The 12,005-nt window shown below is 41.0% G+C and overlaps 1 protein-coding gene across 5 annotated transcripts in view; it reads left to right on the forward strand.

The window, feature by feature from the left end:
* Nucleotides 1-202: 202 nt before the first annotated feature.
* LOC138754998 (craniofacial development protein 2-like) overlaps nt 203-12,005 on the forward strand; it is a 218,839-nt gene continuing 207,036 nt past the window's right edge. For all 5 annotated transcript variants that reach the window (XR_011351982.1, XR_011351984.1, XR_011351989.1 and 2 more), the window contains exons 1-2: nt 203-541; nt 986-3,308. The gene's annotated coding sequence lies outside the window, so the exon portion shown is untranslated. The remainder of the gene's footprint in view (nt 542-985; nt 3,309-12,005) is intronic.

A 12,005-nucleotide genomic window follows, 5' to 3' on the forward strand; every position in this document is an offset into this window, starting at 1 on the left:
TTTTTTTGCTGTACATCTTTTCATCAGTTTCAGACAGGGGTGCAGTGCTGCAGGAGCTCACAGGGGTGCCGTTCCCGTACCTCTGTAAATACAGCAAAAAGAAGAGGAATTTAAATGACTGTAGTGGGGATTAACAGCGACGGCAGTGGCCCTGTGTCAAACACAACAGGGATTTCACAGAAGCGTGGGTTGGGGAGGGGAATGTTATGGGAAAGCACATGCTTGAGTCATGTGCGTGTGACTTCAGATGCACAGAGTTACATTCTACGGAGAGTTTGGTGCTGTCTTCACATGAATTGCAGCTCCTTTGAGTGCCTAGCGACCAGCAGTGAGGTGATATTTCCAAAGTGACGAAGAGGATTAAAAATACACACTGTGGACAAATGGATCGATCCAGAGAATTTCTAAAAAAAGAAAGACGTCAGAGGTGAAAATTTGGTGGGAAAAAGAACAACAATAGGAATGACATTAGGCGATGAAACCACATGCTCGGCAGCGGGAAAAAGAAAAGGAAGAAACTCAAGAGGAAACCAACAAAAATGTAAGAGAAACAGTAAAGTGAAAGAGAGAAAATGAGATGCCAAATTCAAGAGCTGGAGGCTGGGATAGCCGGGAGCTGGGAAGCCCAGGGCCAGGGAAGCCGACACCGGAGAAGTCGAAACTGGGGAAGCTGACGCCAGAAAAACTGATGCTGGGGAAGCCGAAGCCAGGGATGCAGGGCCTGGGGAAGTGGGAGCTGGAGAAGGCGAAGCCGAGGGTGTCAAAGTCAGGGAAGCCGGGGTTGGTGGGGGGGGGGGGGGGGTGGGGGGAGGGAGAGAGGGTTGGGGGACCGGGGTCAGGATAGTGGGGGACAATCTCAAGAGCTGGGGCCGGGACAGCATTAGTCAATTAGATGTTCTTTTTTCATACTTGATGACTTGGTTCCAATTTAGGTGGCTAAAAGTGCTAAAAACATATTTGCTTCATTTCTGTTACTTTTATGCAGGTATCTACTTAGGAACATGGCTAAGCTCTGCGGGTCCTGCTGTCTGCTCTGACTCAGTCGCATTAGTATGGCTACATCTGTGGTGGATGGTGGACTGTAGATTACGCTAATACAGAAGTAATTCTTTCTCACCAACATTGCTATTATGGCTTCACCATAAACAGTGTTAATTTCTTTCTTTTGTAAACAAGCTGAGGATAACATACAAAAGACCGATAGTGATAAGAGTAAATGTGACAAAAGCTGTGTTTCACTTGCCTCTAGTTCAAATTTTTTAACTGGGTCTAACAGTTCTGGAAGTAATGGTGCTTCAAAGTCAGGCTTGTACACCTGTTCAGGTGTTTGGATTGAAGAAATGTGGAAGAATAAGAAGGAAACTTATCCCAGGTTAGACTTCAGTGATGCTAAACTTGGCTGTAAAGTATGTGCAAACATAAGTAATGTGACACTTTTCACTTCTAAAGGTTTGAGGCTGTCAAATGAATGGCAGATGTACCAAATATCCCATTATGAAGACGATCAAAATACACGTTTGAAGTCTCTCAGAGAGAAAAATTTTTTGTTCACCAACAAAAGCTCACCTTGCTGCTCAACGTGTTGAAAATCTAGCTAGTGAAGATACTCTTGGAAAATTATGTGACACCATGAATGCTTTGCATCTAAAGGCAATGTGTACAATTTTTCATTCTGCGTATTATTTAGCTCAGAATGATAGACCATACTCCGATCGCTTTGGCTTACTGGAACTTCAAAACAAAAATGGAGTTGACATTGGGATTGGACTGCATTCCCACACTAGTGCTACAGAGATCATTAATCACATATCTATCAATATGAAAAAGAAAATATGCCAGCATATCAAGCAGATAAATACCAAAATTTCTGTTCTCATTGATGAATCAACAAGCCTGAGCATTAAGACCACCCTAATAGTTTATTTGAAATGTGAAAGTGATAAGGAAGGTGATCCCCATTTTACATTTCTAGATCTAATTGAACTGCCTGATCAGAAAGCTGAAACTATTGCCAAGCATCTGTTGAACTCTCTCAATTACCATGGGTTTGAAGACTCTTACTTGAAACAGAACCTTGTAGCATTTGCTAGTGAGGGAGTGAGTGTAATGGTTGGTGTCAAATCTGGTGTTGCTACATTTTTCAAGGACTATTTTCCTGATGTGACAATTTGGCATTGTCTTAATCACAGATTAGAACATGCAGTAGGTGATTCAGTGAGAGAAATTCATGGAATTAATCATTTTCAATCACTTATGGACAAACTGTACTCTGTTTACACTAGATTAAATCAAAAGGAACAGTCTGAATGTGCCTCTCAACTAGAACAACAAATTTGCAAAATAGGCCTTGTTCTGGGCACCAGGTGGTGAACTCGCTTGTTTCGAAGCACTGTGTTTTAATTTTGATAAAGCAATGAAGGATGAAACAAGACCTGGGAGTGACAGATAAACCTCTGAAGGACTTTTGAAAAGACTCTCTTCAGAACAGTTTCTATTGGTCTTAGCTCTAATGTATGAACTTGGTTTACTGTCAGAATGTGTTCAGAAGGGCACTTCTACGATTGTTTATGCAGACAATGTGATCCATTGAAGCATATGCTCACTGCATGGACTGAAAGAGCAACCTGGTACAAAAACTCTAGGAGCTCAAGAGGCAGTTGAAAAGGGGAAGTTTGGAGAAATTATCTTAACAAGCAGCAACACAATTGTCTCCGTTAATTATCTACAGTTTTTTACTAGTCTTATAAACAATTTGCAGCACCGTATGTTCACGACAATATCCTTGAAAAGTTCCCAAACTTCTGAACCTTGAAGTATGTATAAATCGCTGCTAAATGAAATGTGTGTCCTTGATAAAGGCAACTGGTCTGCTGAAATACCACCTGATTATGGAGAAACTGCAATATCATCTCTCTGAAAAAGGGTTAAACTTTCTACTTTCTGTGTAATAAATGCCTTCAGAGATTATTTGGAGGATCGTGGAGGCCACATTCCCCAGGATTTACTGAGCTGTTCGCAAGTTATTCCTATTAGTACTGCTGAGTGTGAGAGGGGATTCAGTCACATGAACTTGATAATAACAACAACACACTCAAGAATTCTCATAAATCATGTATCAGCACTTATATTTGTTAAACTACACGGATCTCCTCTAGTTCAGTGGAATCCTGAGCTGTCTGTCACATCATGGCTGTGGTACCACAGATCAGCAGATGACACCAGGACAAGAGTTGCTTCAGACTCCAGAAAACATATTATGCCTGACCCTTTGTGGAAATTATTCTGAAACTTCTCATTGGTGGCGTTTGGTAAGTAGGTAATTAGTTTTAAATTTGTAAAATACAGGATTACCATCTATTTCTTTATTTGTTGATAATTATATTTTATAATAATCAATGAGTTCAACCATGCAATACTTTATCATATTGTTAAATTACACAACATTATCAACCCTGTTAACATTTTTAAACTTGTTTTGTGCATTCACATTTACATACACTAAAACTTGAAAAGTGAATAAGATAGCACTACTTCATTCTGTAACAGGAGTCTTTAAATTTGCTCACTGAGTCTCTTAGGAGGATTCATGTGTTTTGACAATCTCCTGATTGATTGTCCCTGAATCCGAGTTGTTGCCTCAGATGATGTCTCAGCTGTGTATTCAGGTTGTTCAACAGTATCTGTCTTTCCATCTACTGTGGCTGGTCCATTTTGAAGATCTCAACAATTTCTTTGCAGAACAGCACTTTCATCTGTCTGAATGGTGTATGATCTTGGCTGTACTTCATTGAGGACAGTTCCCTTCTGAGTCCAAAAGTTTGTTTTCTCTTTTAGCCTTACTTGGTCACCAGTGTAGAGTTCTGGTAGATTTTTGTTCCTCTGTCAAAGTAATACTTTTGCTTTTCTTTCTGTTTTTGAACTTCCTCACTTTCTCCCCCTCTTTTGCTTTTAGGAGGTTCTCCTAAATGGGCAGGTTTGATCTTTGCCTACATCCCATAAGGAGTTGTGCTGGTGACATTCCACACTCGAGTGGCATTGTGCGGTATACTAGCATGCTCTGGTAGAAGTCTGTTCCACTGTCTTTTGGCTTGTTCATCAGTCTTTTCACTGTCTGTACCGATTTTTCCACTAGACTATTTGACTGTGGAAAATGTGGACTTGACGTGGTATGTACAAAGTCCCACTCTTTGGCAAACTGTTGGAACTTTAACTTGCAAAACTGGGGTTCATTGTCTGTGAAGACATCGCTTGGCACACCTTGTCTGGAGAATATGGCTTTCATATCTGTTATTACAGCATCTGCAGTGGTGGTGTTCAGTTTACACTCCTCTGGATACAGGGAGTAATAGCCTGTGACTACAAGATAGTCCCTTGACATTCTAATAGATCAGCGCCTACCTTCTGATAAGGTCTGTAAGATGCTGGGTGTGGCTTTGGTGGTTCTGCAGGATTGCTTGTTTGATATTTCCAGCATATTGTACAGTTGGACAATTCATTTATTATATCATTGTTGATTCTTGGCCAGTACATCACCTCTTGTGCTCTTTTCTTACACTTTTTGATTCCGTGATGTCTTCCATGGATCCTTTTTAGCACTTTTTTTCTTCAGACTCTTTGGGATAAGGATTTTACTTCCTTTGTAGATGATGTCTTCAACCACTGATAGTTCCGCCCTGCAGTTCCAGTACTCTGAAACGTCAGGTGAGCAGTCCTGCTTCATGTTGGGCCATCCATCCAAGATGTTTTCTCTCAGTTGTCTCAGTATTTCATCTTTGTTTGTCTCTGACTTTATGAGCTCCATTTTTGCATCTGATATGGGCAGTGCACTTGTGATCATGTCCACGAAGGCATTCATGTCTTCATCCATTTTGGTGTTTGCGGGCTGTCTCGTGTCAACAGCTCTAGACAACGTGTCTGCTGTGTACATTAACTTACCCGGAGAGTTCACTACATTCAGTGTATAGCAATGCAGTCATGCTTTGTATTCTAAGTGGACTTTCATTTAATGGCTTTTGAAACAATGCAATCAAGGACTTATGGTCAGTCTCTACACTGATTGCTTGTCCTGACACAAACTGATGAAATCTTTCACAGGCGTATGTGATGCTGAGCAGCTCCTTTGCAATTTGACTGTTTTGTGTCTCCACGTCTGTCATTAAGCGTGATACATACGCAGTGGGTGCCAGTCATCATATTTTTGCAGAAGAACTGCACCGAGCCCACTATGTGATGCGTCTGATGATACCTTGAAGGGTCTTGCCGGGTTGTAAAACCTCAGAATTGGTTCCTCTGTGACCAGTTTCTTTAGTTCCCTCCATGACTTTTCTTGCTCATGATTCCACTCCGATTCAATATTCTTTTCTGTTCATCTTCTCCATGGAGCCGTCTTTTCTGAGAGGTTGGATCTGAATTTTCCCATATAGTTGACCATTCCATTAAATCTCTGTACGTCCTTTTTGCATTGTGGTCTTGGCATGTTCCCAATGGCAGACACGTTTCTGGAATCTGGTCTGATGCCCTCACTGCCAATAATATCTCCTAGAAATGTTAGTTCTGTCACCCCGAGCTGGCATTTCTCTCTATTCAGCTTCAGGTTTGCTTTCCTTGTTGCTTCCAGCACCTTCCTTAGTCTCTCATCATGCTCCATTCTCATGGTTCCCCATACTATGATGTCATCCATTCAGGTATCAACTCCGTCCAGGTGCTCATAGACCATATGGATAGTTTTGTGATACACTTCAGGAGCTGAGTCAATTCCGAATGGTCACCTTAGGAAACTGTATCTGCCAAATGGACTATTGAACGTGCACAGTCTTGAACTTGCTTCATCCAATTTTAACTGCCAAAATCCTGATAATGCATCTAACTTGCTGAAAAACTTTGCATTTCCAAACTGTGACATGATTTCTTCATGCATCAGAAGCTTAAAGTGTTCTCTCTTTATTGCACTGTTTGGATCCAAGCAAATTCTAAGCTTTCCATTCCTTATGTCCACAATGAGTGCACTCACCCACACCATTGGCTCATCTATCTTCTGAATCACGTTCAGGCTTTTCTTCCTGTCCATCTCTGCTTTTAGTTGCTTTTGAAGCACAAATGGAACTTTTCTGCATGGATGTATTATCAGTGGCACATGTTTAATTACTCTGATCGTGTGTTCTCCTGGAAGGCAGCCTAGACCCTGAAATAGGCCATTGTACTCTTTCATGAGTTCATTATAGACTATCTCTCCTACATCCTTTGGTACCATGACGAATGCTAGCATGTGCTCTTTGTCCTTGTGTTTCACTTTGACCATGCATTCTCCTTGCACTGGTATATCAGTACCTGAATATCCTGCCACCTTCACTTTTATTCCATACATCTTTGGTCTGGGTCTAATCTTTTTAAAATCAGGCTCTGATATTACATTAATTTGTGCTCCAGTATCCAATTTAACTGAAACGTATACGTCATTTACTTTTAATCTCAACATCCAGTTTCTGTTTTCTTTTTTGTTTTCAGTCACAACATCTACATAAAATTCTTTTATCTCCTCCAAGCCTCCATTACAGTCTTGCATACTGTGTCTCCTGCTCTGTGTCAGCCCCTGCTGGCAGCCAAGTCTAATCAAACAGGAACTATAATCAAGGCCTTGCTCGTGGCCATGCAGACATGATCACGGTCATTACATGTAGCACTTAGTACAACACTATTACAGCACCAGTAACTAAGGTTTCAATCTGGCACAATTGATAAGGAGTTTGTGCGCTCTCCCCCAGTCTACATGGGTATCCTTTGGGTGCTCCAGTTTCCTCTCATGTTCCAAATATTACACAGTTGTCGGTTAATTGGGGTAGTTGGGCAGCACAGCCTCATGGACTGAAAGGGGCTGCTACCATTCTGTATGCTTAAATTTAAATTTAAAAAATTGCATTGTGCAGATGCTCTGAAATCCTGTACCTACACAGATATGCAAAATATATAACTGTTCAATAATTAGAATTTAAATGATCACAAGAGAAAAAATAGACTATAAAAGATTGGAGGCATTGTGGATAGCATAGAAGTTGTTGTAGGTCAAAACAGGATAAAGACAGGATGTAGAATTGGGCAGTGTAGTGGCAGATGGAGTTCCATCTGGATAAGTGTGAAGTGATGCAATTTGGAAGATTGAACTTGAAATGTGCTTTAGGTGTGGTGCAGAGATTGGAACCTTTGTCCACTCTACCTGGCTGTGTACAAATGTTCTGGGAAGACCTGGAGGACATTCTAAAAAAATTACAACAGTGAATTTTTAACAGGATCCAGAAGAGTACCTTCTGGGAGATATCGTGGATATGAGTTTTAGACTGTCTAAATACCAAATTTTGTTTGTGAAAGTCGTCCTGTCAGCAGCCAGGAAGTGCATAATGGTTTCATGGAAGTTCGACTCCGACCTAAATACCACATGATGGAATGTGGAAATGTAAAAGGAAGAAACATGACACATTCATTAAGGTGTGGCGATCGTACTTGAAATATATTGGCACACAGATTGATTGGTTTCACCCCCCCCACCTTTGAAATAGGGGTACTGTAGCAATCCGTCCCAACAGGGAAATGAATGTGATCAAAGAAGTGGGACATGGCGCAGGCAATGTGTTTCTGTCAGTTTCATTTTGAGTTTTTTTTTTAAATTTCTTTTTAATTTAATTGTATCAATGTAATTTAATGGGCTGTACTTTCAGTTGTACAAAGGTGGGGGGATGGGGAGGTGGGAGGGAGGATAAATTCACGCTCTGAATATTACATGAATGTTTGTTTGAATTTTTGAGTCTATGAAAATTAAAATAAAATATTCAAAAAAAATATTATCATGAAGGCAGCCAACATTATAAAGGACGCCATTAGCCTTGTCTTAGCCTTTTCTCACTACTCCCTTTGGGCTGAAGAACAGCACCTCTAGGTTCAAAACCAGTTTCTTGCCAACAGCTGTTCCCTTGTTTCATGAAGCAGTGACTTCACAAAAGGACTGTCTGCACTTTTTCTCAGTCTTTATTTGCACTGGGATAACTGTGACTATTTATTATCTATCTTTCTTTTATTATCTAATTTTAATTCAATCACTGAAACCAGCCATTCTCAACAGGGACAATACGCCTCTCTTGGGGCCCACAGCACGTTTAATAGGACCACGGCTGAAATCATAAAAATTTTTTAATGATATCAGTGGAAGAGAAGTATGGAAGAAACCAACTTAACTTGACTGCTTTACAGAGAAGGGAGCACATAAACTTTGAACAGAGTCCTAAGGGAGCCAGAGCCAAAGGTTGAAAATGGCTCCTCTAAACTATTGCAGCATAGGAATTTCAGTGCATGTGTACATTGTACAATGTGTATGACAACGAACGTCATCAGTATCATAAAACAGTTTCGTTAAACACGCTTCACCCATATGTGATTATTTATTTTGCTTCCTCCTTGTTGCTGGATCCTGTTGATCTCTTCATTTCCTTTTGGAAAATTGGTTTTCTTAAAACGCACATCTGCAACATCTCTGACCACCCATATCACTGGCGCCATACCACAAACACCAACTCTGTCCTGTTCCCAGGTCACTGCATGTAAATTAATTATTCATTCAATATATGAAATTGGTTGTTTTGTGGTAGCATTATAGAGCAAATATTGCTATATATTTCATTTAAAAATAAATAAATTTGTGCAAAAGAAGAGAAAGTGAAGTAGTGTCTTTGGTTTGTTATCCATTCAGAAATCTGATGGCAGAGGGGAAGACACTATCTTTGTACAATTGGGTGTTCATCATCAGGCTCCTTTATCTCATTCCTGATGGTAGGAGTGTGAAGAGGACATGGCCTGGATGGTGAGGTCTTGAGGATAGAGGCTACTTTCATGAGACACTGTCTCTTGTAGATGTCCTTCATGATGAGGACTCTGGTGCCCATAATGGCACTGGCCAATTTCACAATTCTCTGTTGTCTTTGCTTGTCTTCTGCATTGGAAGTTCCACACCAGATAGTGATGCAACCAGTCAGAATGCTCTCCACGGTACACCTGTAGATTTTTGCAAGAATCTTTGGTGACATATCAAATCTCCTCAAATTCTTCACAAAGTATAGCCACTAGTGAGCCTTCTTCATGATTGCATCAACATGGAGGCCCAGGATAGATCTTCAGAGATATTAATACCCAGGAATTTGATGGTCTTAACCCCTCAATGAGGTCTCATTTGTGGTCTCCTGAAGTCCACTTTCAATTACTTGGTTTTGCTAACGCTGAGTGCAAGGTTGTTGATGTGACACCACTCAACCAGCTGATCTATCTTTCTCCTGTACGCTTCCTCATTGCCGCCTGTGATTCTGCTGATGACCATTATTACATGGGCAGATTTGTAGATTGCATTTGAATTGTGCCTAGACACACAATCATGGGCGTAGAGCAGTGGGCTAAGCACACATCCTTGACGTGCATCTGTGTTGATCGTCAGAGAGGAGGAGACATTGTTTTTGAATCATCCTGACTGTGGTCTTCGATGAGAAAAAAGGATCCAGTTGTGGAGAGGGTGCAGAGACCAAGCTTTGAAACTTGTTGACCAGTACTGAGGGAATAGTGTGGTTAAAAGATGAGCTGTAGTTGATGAAAAGTAGCCTAATGTATGTGGTGGTTGTCTTCATTTCAGCCATTTCTGCTCTCTCTCGTCTATTTGGTCCTCAATTCCGTCTCCAAAAATTTTTCTCTTTTTTTTTCTCTCTCTCTCAAGGCAATTTGAAATGAAAATTGATTCCAACACTTACTGTCAATGAGAGTAAATCACTGTGGTGAACAGATGTTCCTGAATTTGTGTTATGAAAGCTTTAAGACAAATATTTTAGCTCTCAGTTTATTTTCATTGCCCAATATAAGAAAATTGTGTTTTCTTCTTGCCAGATCTTAATTAGGAACCAATATATAGAATTGAATTCTTGTCACAGTTTGAATCAAATCTTCAAGTGTGGCCTAAAATGGACACTGAACAGTTCCCCATCTTATATAGAATCTGGAGCAGTACAGGTGTAGGGATCCTTTGAGCCTCAGTTTACATAATTTAAATTTAGGCATACAATATGGTATCAGGCCATTTTGGCCCATGAGTCCATTCTGCCCAATTTACAGCCTATTAAAACTACACCTCCAGTACATTTCAAACGGTGGGAGGAAACTGGCGCTCCTGGGCAAACCCCACGCTGACATAGGGACCACGTACAAACTCCTTACCGACAGCACAGGATTTGAACCCCTGTCCCGATCGCTGGTGCTGTAAAGGCATTGGGCTAATTGCTACGCAATCATGCTACCCCTCTGTTCTGACCATGATGCCAATTTAGACTAAACCCATCTGCCTGCTCAATATCCTATTCCTGCATCCCCTGTTTGTTCGAGTGCCTGCCTGTATTGTGAACATTTCTGCTCCCACTATTTCCTCTAACGGTTCCAGGGATTTACCTTTCTTTATTACAGAGAAGGTCGACTTGGATGATAAGGAGAGGCTGGATATGCTGGAACTTTTCTCCATTGAGCATGGGGGCTGTGGGGGGTGTAGATCAGATGGATGGTAACAAGTTTTTTCCCAGAGTAGTGAAATCTAAAACCAGAGGGCATAGATTTAAGGTGAATGGGGAAAGATTTCAAAGGGGCACCCCCTTCACTCAGAAGATGCTGGGTATATGCAAAGAGTTGCCAGTGGAATTGGTGGAGACATAAGACAATTGTAATGATCAAAATGCATTTGGATGGTCAAGAGATAGGAAAAATTAGCAGGGACATGGGCCAAATGCAGGATGAGCTTGGTCAGCATGGACAAGATGGGTCAAAGGGGCTGTTTCTGTGCTTTCAAACTGTCCTTTGAACTTTCACCCTTTCCCCTTGAACTGTGACATCTATCACATTTCCACCCTGGGAAAAATACTATCTACTCTATACTGTCTATTGTTTTCATTGCATCTTTTTGAGCATGCTCAACTATACAATGCAGTTGTCACCAATTCTCGTCATCCCAAATGATTTTGCAATGAAATTGCTGACAGTATGATTTATCCACACAATACAGGGAATAATCCACTTGATCTGCTCTTAATTCCTCTTCACCTCCTGACTCTTGTGGAGCATTCTCTTTTTCTCTCTGGAGAGACATGACCAATTATTAAGATAAGCACTGGCCTATAAAATGCACAGCATAAACACTTCAATGGATTATTATAAGGCTACAGGTGTCAACAGCATGTTGAATGAGAGAAGAGTGGCAATAATAGAATCAGTATCAAATGAAGTATGATTAACAGTTTATAACTGTTGAGAGCACTCATTAAAACACAACAAAACATAAGCAAGAGTAGTTGTCACTTGCTGGACTAATTTTTGTATCATTTTGTACCATTTGCTTCTGAGCCCAGCTTCCCATCGCCCAACAGGAATTCCCATCCTCTAGAACTTGCCTGGGGCATAATCTTAATGATGGATCAAATGTTCATTCTTGACTAGATCAGCATGTATTGTCGAACCTCAATTTAATTCATAATTCTGGTGGTGAGCAACCTCTTCAAAACTTTTGCAGCCCCAGGATATTGACCAGGCTACAAAGGAGGAGGGGCAGCAATGTGACTCCAATTCAAGGAAGTCTGACTTTCCTTGGGAAGTGGGGAAGGGGGTGGAAGCTTGGAGGAACTATTCTGCTCTTGTCCTTGGAGAAGCTCCGGAGTGAGTGTTCTCAGCAGTCTTGTGATAAGTGAATGTTGTTGGAAAAACAAAAATGCAGTAGGAACTCAGCCTGTCTCTCGGTGTCCACATCTTGTATTGTTCTTTATAATTCCTGATGAAGGAAGTCTCCAAGGTGGAGCTATTTTACTTTATCAGTCATGGGAGGTGAAAGCGAGGACACAGTTCCCTTAACCCTGCTTGTCTTGGCATCGTGAGGCTTCATCATGTCTAGGGTTGATACTGAGGACTCCCAGGGACAGTTCCTCTCTGTCCAGCCCCATTTCCTGTCC

The sequence above is a fragment of the Narcine bancroftii genome, chromosome 1 (genome assembly GCF_036971445.1).
Source record: "Narcine bancroftii isolate sNarBan1 chromosome 1, sNarBan1.hap1, whole genome shotgun sequence".
Classification (NCBI taxonomy): Eukaryota; Metazoa; Chordata; class Chondrichthyes; order Torpediniformes; family Narcinidae; genus Narcine; species Narcine bancroftii.